Raw genomic sequence first — 9595 nt, forward strand, 5'->3', positions numbered from 1 at the left:
GTACTGAAATGCCTCGGGATCTTATATATGGGACATATATACCTCCGTGGGCTGACCCCTGGTGCTTACTCACCACAAGGACTGTGGTAAAAGCGCTATCGAATCAGAAAGTTCGACCCCGATTGCTTAAACGACCCGTTTGCAAGGGATGCTGTATCTAGGTCAGAATCTTCGAATCGTGACGTGAGAGTGAAATTTCGGATATTTCTTGAAAAAAATTATCGTTATTAAAGGTGGTGTGAAGGACAGGACACTATTGATCGATGACGAAGGGACGTATCTTTTGAAAGGCCATTTTGCATAAATTAAAACTGTTTTGGAGAAGGTCGAATGACGCTGCGAGAGAAACAAAGCAAAGACGAAAGAGAAAGGAAGATTCTAGTCAAAGCTGAGAAGAAAAAGATGCTGTCTGAGCTCTTTGTGCTCTATTCCTTCAGGCGATTTTGAATTCGATCTGTTTCTATTTCGGAAGTTGTTTTGATGGGAGAGAGATACACACCGTTGTCCCTTCCCGCTAAACCAAATGTTGTTTCTCAAAGTTTGGACAACGTAATCTCGCTTGGTGAAAATGAAAGTATTAGGGAGGGCCGAAAAGTTACGTTATTTTTTTTAACAAATACATTTTTAAACTGCCTTTTTTAATAAATCAGTGACGTAAATACCTAGTAGTAAATATTTTTTTTCCAAATAATCTGCAAATTAGTGGTTCCGGATCGACAGAAAGCTATAGATTTAGAGGCCATTTCATGTGACGGAACGGGGCATTTTGAGTAGTTTTGTCAGAAGATTTTTTTTCATAAAAAAAATAATGAAAGCTAGAAATTTTATTTTTGATAACAACAGTAAATGTTTGTCATAAGAACTGTGTAGAACATCAAAAGTCGGTCGGTTTGAAGAAAATAACTCTACGACGTGCAATAAAATGCCCGTGACGGAAAGGGACGCATACGAGTAAAATACCGTTCCGTCAACGGCATTTTATTACGCATTCATCAATTATTTTATTTAAAAAACGATAAGTTTAATTTTCTTTGGAATTCTTATGACAAATACTTACTTTTGCTCTCGAAAATAAAATTTCTGGCTCGTTTTATTTGTATTTATAAAACAAAGCATTCTGGAAAATGTCCCGCTCTGCCAGTTGGAATGGCCCTTTGGACGAAAATGTCTGCAGATTAAAAATAGATATGAGCCCATTTTTCGAGGTTTTTTTCTCGTCACATAGTGAGTGGCATAGGAAAACCAGATGGTGCAATGTCGGGTGAGTATGTTGGCTGAGGGGTCATTCATAGAAACTCTTTTTTTTTTTTTCAAAACCAATTTGTTGTTGTAAGAGTCAATTTCTTTTAAACAGTGTGGTCTTGCATAATCGTGCACCAGAATTATGCTTTTTCTGTTGACAATAACTGCAATAAACTCGGCTGACACTGTACCATCTGACATCCCTTCATTTCGGTCATAATATGCGATTAAAAAACATTTACAAATTCGGATGACATCCGAAAAGCTATCTCCAGACATTTTGATCCAGAACCATATGTTTTTTTTAGGAATCCAGCATTGGAAGTTAAGAAATATAGCTAAAGGTTGTTGATAACAAAATAATTGAACGATTTATTTTTTAAAATCGTAAAAGTACAGGTTTTGAAGAACAATATTACTTTTCGTACCAATTATATTTAACACTTTGTAGTCATCAGTTTCAAATTCTGCACCTTGATGCTGATTGGAATAAGTTGAAAAAGAAAACAGGTGAATGCAACTAGGCTTCACAACCGATGCGAATAGAAAAAGCATTAGTCCATATTGTGGCTGAAGAAGTTTTGCTATCCTAGACATTTGCTGATATTCTGATTAGACTACTAAATGAAATCTCCCACTATTTTTCGTACATCCAGGCGATTTTGGTTCGTTTCACTAAAAATCTCTTCTTCATCATAATATATTTTTTTTGAAGCTAATCCTCTTTGCATAAAATACATTTTCATTTTTACTCAGTAGTTTAGATTATTTCTACAGTTAGGAAAAATATTATTTTCATTTTAAAATCTCATAATAGCTTTCGTAAGTAATTTAAGATTTTAAAACAACATTCCTCAGCAACTCAAAATATCTACTCTTTCAACTTCATTTTATAAGTACATCAGTGCAGGGATTAGAAAGAGTGTCTGGAGAACAACACTATTAAAAATTTTATTAGTATGATATACTACTTTAGAAATTTGCCAAATGTAATTCAATTTTAAAATAGGAATTTAGTTTAAACTGAAATGAAGAACTCAAACTTTATTTTCTTCTTATTGTGAAGACGTTACCTCAGATTTTATATAAACACAGTTATAACGGATACAATAAAATTTCTCATTCTAACTATGTGTTACTTATCAAAGTTACTGATCCTTAAAAATATTCGAAACTTATCATTTTATTATTTATCTTTAGTAGGTTTAATAATTGCTTTTATTTCTGTGATTGCTTACAAAATACAAATTATAAAAGAAAATTATTTAGCAAATAATTTAACTATTTTACTGCTATATTTTTCAGTTGGTGAAATCCCGTTACAATGAACTTCAAGGGACCGCAAATTTTGTTCGTTGTAACGGGAATTTCGTTGCAATAGAATTCGAATAATGTAATGGCAGTTATATAGGGACTGAAAATGTAGTTCGTTGAAACGGAAATTTCGTTGTATCGGTATTCGTTGTAACGGAATTTCACTGTATTACAAAACGTTTTGTATCAAAAATTTTTGAGCCTGTTAATTATTCTCTGCAAATGTTTTCACTTAATTAATGACATATGCTGCTAATGCCGATATCATAATTATTATTATATCGTACCAAAAAATAAAAAAAACTGAAACATGTTTAAATATCGACATAATTTATAGTAAAAGATATTTTTTGTGTTATAGTTCTTAATGCTTTTAATGCGAGGTGTACCTGCAATATAGAATAAGCGATTGGTAATTCGAAACATGTTTCAACCTTTGACTTAGCGTGTTTGAAACTTTTCACGCTTTATGTTCTCAACAAACTCTTATTTTAACCTGTTTTAAGCCCAAAAGTTTTTAAATATTTTCTTCTTCGTGAATTAGTTTTAGATTTGCCATTTTTAAATTTTTTTTTTCTTTGTATAATTGTCAATTCTTAGAATTCAATACTTCACAAAATTTTTAGTTTCGAACTGAGTTTTTACAAAAATTCTTCTTAATTGATTCAGATTTTTTTCAAGCCAGACACATAAATTTCTATTAAAATGTTTTTAATGCTCGCTTTTTTTTATTTGCATTTTAAATAAATCAAAAGCTCAAATTCTTATACCAAAAATCATCCGCTTTTCATTAGGAATCAAAACATCGCTTCTGTAACAGCACGAGAAAATGTCAAACCGGTTAGGGAGACAAGAAGCCGCGAGCCTGGGAAGAAAAGTAGAAAGTGCAATTACCCCCACCGGAGGGTAAAAATTTCACAATATTACTTCTTCTAGCTGGAAGAACCAGGAGTGGGGACACTGACACTATTACTGAGGGCGGGGCCTCCACGGGGCGCAAAAGGGAACCACTTTCATCTTCATCGCGGTTCAAGGCTTTGTGGGGTCATCGGGGCCCAGCAACAGAATCATTTAGATTCAGAGGACATGGATTTCGTTTCTACAAGTCCATTTACTTTTAAAACTCCAGGAAGGGTAGCATTTGTCTGGTGGACGATTCGATTTTAGTCCGAATAGTTTAACCTGCATTGAAGAATACCTGTTTCTATGTTTTTGAAATGACTAAATTGTACTGTAATGGGGGGGGGGGAACGAGACACGATTATTTTTCCTTCCATCAACGTAATAGGAAAGATAGAAAGAAAGATATCAATTGAAATGGTTGAAGTCTTCTTTAAAACTCTATGAAGGAAATTTTGATAAGTTATCATATTACAAGTAAAATGAGCAAAAAGTCTGATTATTTTTTTATGGAAACCTTTATTTTTACTGCATAAATAAGTTTATCGGGGTAAAAGCAGCTTGGACTTGATTATATTCAAACCAGTAGAACAAAAGGTATTGGCGAAAAACGATTTCGAAAAGCACAGGACGAAGATTGCTATACCATGTAAAATGCTACACAAGATCAAAGTTTACCACTCAAAAAGAAAAATCGAGTAAAACATTAATATGTTTGCATCGAAATTATGTGAAGTTTTTTTTTTATGATTCGTTTATTTCTTGTGATTAGTTAAAAATCTGGGATGTTTTTCAAATTATTTATTTTCACGCAAATTCAGAGGAAAACCCTTCCATTTGATCTAAAAAACTAAGTACAGCATTCTAGCATTTAAATTAAAACAAAGCAGAAAGTATGATTTCCTTTACGATCGGCAACATCTTGCAGACTTCGTGCCATGGAACCTTGAGGACTTAATTACTTCATCGATATTATCAAGAGTTAGAAGCAAGCAGTTTCAGGAGGGGGAGGAGCTACAAAGTTTATCTGTATTAAGATTTTCTGGGAGCTGAGTTTGCCGCTGTTATAATGCTCTTAATTTCCTATACGATTTTAAACTGATACTGCAACAGTGATTAACAAGTTTTCCATTTTCTTCCAGACCAGGAGCTTATATAGCATAAAAGTAACTTTTGTGCACTAATGTCATATTATAAGTGACTGTACGATTTCGATGATTAATTTCCCTGATCATTACAAGAAATATCAACTTGCACTGTTTTAGTTTGTAAAGCTATAAGGTCCTATAAACAGCAAAAAAAAAAAAAAAAATGGGGGGAGGGGCGAGGCAAACATTCAATATATGTTTTTAAAATTAAATAACAAAGTAGAAAACACCCATCGGAAAACAAACAACAGATATTGAACATGCGCAACTTTATATCTTTAACAGAATATAGGCAATTTGTAATTTCATCTACGATTCGACATTGGCTCATCCAGTAGTAAGACTATTTTCTTTCCAACTTCAACTTCATCAACATATTCTAGGATATGATTAAAGTGAAAAACCAACGTAAATAAAGCACAAATTGTGAAGAAAACACGCTGTATTTTCTTCAAAATGTGTGCTTTATTTACGTTGATTTTTCACATTAATCATATTGCAACACAAAGCTTATATGATATTTTTACATTTATGTTCTAGGATAGTATCTCGAACAATTGGTATTTGATGACATATTAAATGTGAATAAGTTTTCCAGTTGACAAATTTGACAAACAAAATTTTTGATTAACTATATCAAATTGTACTTTCTTCGTATCCAAAGCCCAGCAATTAATTTGACTGAAAGAGGTGTCGTGATGCTTCCAGCTTGAATTCTTTCTCAAGTTCTCAAGTGGTTCTCAGACTGGCGGCATTTTTTTGTGCAGTCCTTAAAGTGTAGTAAGTTTTATTTCTTTTCCGCTTTTCATACTCTGCTTGAAGACTTTCAGAAACAACAGCTTCGATCAGCATCACCTATACTTGCCTAAAGAAATGTGTTCCTATTTCAAAATTTATCGAGTCATTTTTTGTCTAACCGAGTGCTAAATGATAGAGGAGACATTGTAATAAAAAAACCAAACCTGCCAATAATAACCAACTTCTAATCTGTAGGAGAAAATAATTGCCTTGTTTATAATTAGAGTAGTTTCACTCAGCTCAATTTTCTGACGGAGAAAGAGCATCTCTCAAAAGTTAAAGTAGAATTTTCCGATTCTACGTCAGAAAATCAGCAGTTGAAGATATTATATCCAGTATAATACTAGTTTTCACCCACAAACCTGGAAAATCCTTCGCATCAGTTTGAAAGGAAAACTTCAGGGTTAGCTGTTGGAGACAACTCTGACGATTGCAAAATCGTCTATCCTAAAACCACTTGAGTTAAATTGTTTCCAGTGTTTTTTTTTTCCTAATAGTTTATTTTAATTCGAAAAAATGCACCAAACAGCTGCAACACATATCGTATGTTTCTCAAAAGATCAATAAATAAATAAAATATTAAACTTGACTTTTTAATACACAAAATGCTATGTGTAACACTATGATCCCTTTGCTCTAATTTTCTAAATTGCCGGAGAACAAAAACAAAAAGCAAAAAAGAAAGAAAAGAAAAAAAAAGAATGGAAAAAAGTTATCTAGATGTCTTTTTCACTTAATACTTATAGTCCAGGCTAGAAAGTCGTATGCCAACTATTAAGAAATAGAAGAATAGAAGAAGGCCGTATACCGTTGTGTTTTCATTTTTCGAACATATAAAATAATTTTTGACTATTCCTATACTATTTTGACCTGCTGATTCCAAATCCGTTGAGTGCCAGACGCTAAACCTTGAGTGTTTTTATCAAAATAGCAAAATTCAAGATGGCGGTTATAAAAGGTAAAAGCAAAAGTAGGAAACATAGGTGCGATGAAACATATTAGAAATTCAAAAATTACAGTAAATTTTAGCCAGAACAAGATCTGTAGTAAATCCTCATTTATCCGAACCCTTTTAAACGGGATTTCGCTTCATCCAGACAGCCATTTAGATGTACAGATTGTATAAATAAAAGACGAGTCGGCGCACTAATATTTTTTGCAGGCCTGTGCTATGCTCGTGGCACGGTGATTGAAGTTACGGTCGTGCCGGTCACGTCGAATGGCGTCAGTAGCAGCAAGCTGGGACTGCTCTTAAGAATTTTTACTGCATACAGTAGTTTGTGCTCCTCATCTCAATTTATAGGTTATTTTGTTTGATTCTTACTTTTAATTATTCGCAGTACCTGGGTAATAAATCTGGATGAATGATTCTACTGCTATTGGAATAAAGTATTTATAAAAGGGATACAATTAACATCAGTTCACCCACATACGGACTGTAATAGAACAATTTGTTGCTGAAACGAAGAATAGTTTGCAAAAGAAAAATGTTATATTCAGATGACTTTGCACAAGTTGTGTTTTCATTTTTCTTAAAAGTAATTTTTTGATTGTTTCTATCATCATCGTTATCACTATTGACATTTGATGATTTTGAAGGATCTATTTCTTATAATTGTTGCAATCATTATCGCTATTACTATTGTCATTTGATCATTTTGAAGGAGCCTTGCAGTCAAAAACATAACAAAAGCGGAATCCTTGACATGGCATACAGAATTTTCGGCATGTAGCATAGAATACTCTGCTTTCAGTAGTGTACCTGCAACTGTTAAGTTGAGCATTTTGCTTGGAGCTGACAAATGTCATGGACATGATTCATCTAAGTGTTCCAATGGTGACAATAGATTCTCTGATCATTCAGCTTCAAAATTTATTTCTTGTACATACGGACACAAGCAGGATGGACTGCCTCTAGAAAATTTGTGGTAAATTAAGTTTCAAAGGGAGACCTGCGCGGAAAGAGGCATGTATGTGTCCAAAACTTAGCGGCTCGCCTTCTACTGAAGCTTGTTTTTATCCACACTACCTACTTGCACACTACCAAAAAATTTTATAGAAATCTACTGGTTCACCTCTTCATTGGCTCTCAATCCTCTTGATTATGGCTGGGAAAAATTAGCAGTGTATTACAGGAGGTTTGACTTGATTTTTTTCTAGTTTCCAGTGAATTTCTCTTCATGATCACCTCTGTTCCTTAAAGCATTACTCCATTTCTTATATAAAGATGATGAGCTAAGATGCAAAGAACCTGTGTCATCAGAAATGACTCTTAGATGTGACTTTCCTTTTGCTTATTCGCAAATTATGTGGTTTGCTATAATCACATCAGCTTTTTCAGGAAAACAGGAGTCTGCTTGCGGTCCCACATCAATTTTAATGGTAAAAAGATCGGTACCAGTAAAAATTACATTAACCTGAGGCTGAATGCTAAGAAGTGGGTGTTGTGAAGAAGAGTAATAATTACACTTTGACATGTAGGAACATACATTAAATTCAGTCTGCTCACAATCAAATTTAATCATTCTCGTCTTATTTGCTGCTACTTTCAAGCTGATGGTTTCTTTTTCTTTTTTTTTTTTTTTTTTTTGATAGTGATAATCTTTGTTTAGTTGAAAATCACGACAGAGACATTTTCTCGTTATTGTGACTTGGTGCTAAAGTTATTGTATTCGTCAAATACAAAGTGTGCCTTGGAATACTTTGCATGAGATGTTTAATATGGTTTTCTGCAGCATTTTAATGCAATCACCCACCACTGCTAGCGTTGCGGGCCAAGATACTGCCTCTGCGTCAAGAATGATAACTTCTGGGGGACTCCTACATACTACCTGTAATCTACTTTTAGTTTTGACTTCAATGCATATTTATTTGAATCTCTCATATTTCCATCATCATCACATTAAGCAGTAGGATGAGGAATCAGTTCATGACTAAATAACTTCTGCAAGGAGACTGTTCCCCTGATGGTGCCTTTAAACGAATTATTTTAGCAATATACGTAAATCCTGTATCCAGCGCATGATGTTAATCACAGATTTTGCTCTTCTTTTTGGTAAATATAGCCATTGTTTCAACCGCCTTTCTTAATGTCCGGTGAAATTTTTAAGACTACTGTTTCTCATATGCATACCACTGACTTGTCAATTTTAAGAGTCTCCTACATTTAAAATTGTATCATTGATAATCATACCCGAGTAAATGTTAACCACTCCTATCCCTGGGTGATCAGAGCCACTTAAGGTGACAAGGGATTATCAATTTTTTTTACAGTAATTTTCAACGAATTTCATTGAAATTTGCACTATAGTTACATGTTGCTAATGTTTACACAAATACAAAATTTTGTGAAACTATTTTAAAATTTAATTTTTTTTTCAACTTTAAAATTTGAATTTTTAACGTTTTTTTCATAATACGACTCGCGCCGGAAATGTCATCAAAATGACAAAATACTAGCAAAATGTGATTCATAAAACAACAGAAAATAATATGTCGGGAGTACGTTTTCAAAATGTTGGTGTAAAAATGAAAATTAGAGAAAAACTCAAAAACTAAACATTTTTGGTAAAATATGTCCATACTTCAATAAAATATAGCAAATAATTTAGACACAGAAAAATCTTTCACAACAAAATATTAAGAACCCTCTCAGGTATTTTGCATGAAATTTTTAGCAAATTTAAATTATAATTCATTACAGTGGAACAGTTTGAAATTTGTAAACATGCCAAAAATGATGTTTTGAGAAATTCAACATTTACTGTTTTACTGATGAAAATTTCATTATTAAATAAATAATTTAATTTTTCATACTAATTCAAAACAAATAAGGTCTTATGATTTATTTTAGGGATTCAAAAAGTAAAATAAAACTAATTTACTTAGAATCAGCATGAAAGAAAACTTAATTTGACAGCTTGAAGGAGAGTCAAAAAGGTAAACAAAGGGGCGTGGCTACCACAAAAAGTGTCATAACTTCGTCAATTTTTCACCGATTCAAAAATTTTTTTGCAAATGTTCAATTAAAGATCTAGTTTTTAGAAATATAATAAAAAGAAAATAGTTTTTCCGACCAGTTTTACTCATCTGAAAGCCCTTTGTCACCCTAATGCATCAGTGCAAGTGGAATATTTTTCATGAATTATTTTCTGCCATTTGTGTCTGAAGCAATACGAGTGTGACGCTCTTTG

Source organism: Uloborus diversus, chromosome 1 (genome assembly GCF_026930045.1).
Source record: "Uloborus diversus isolate 005 chromosome 1, Udiv.v.3.1, whole genome shotgun sequence".
In the NCBI taxonomy this organism is placed as follows: domain Eukaryota; kingdom Metazoa; phylum Arthropoda; class Arachnida; order Araneae; family Uloboridae; genus Uloborus; species Uloborus diversus.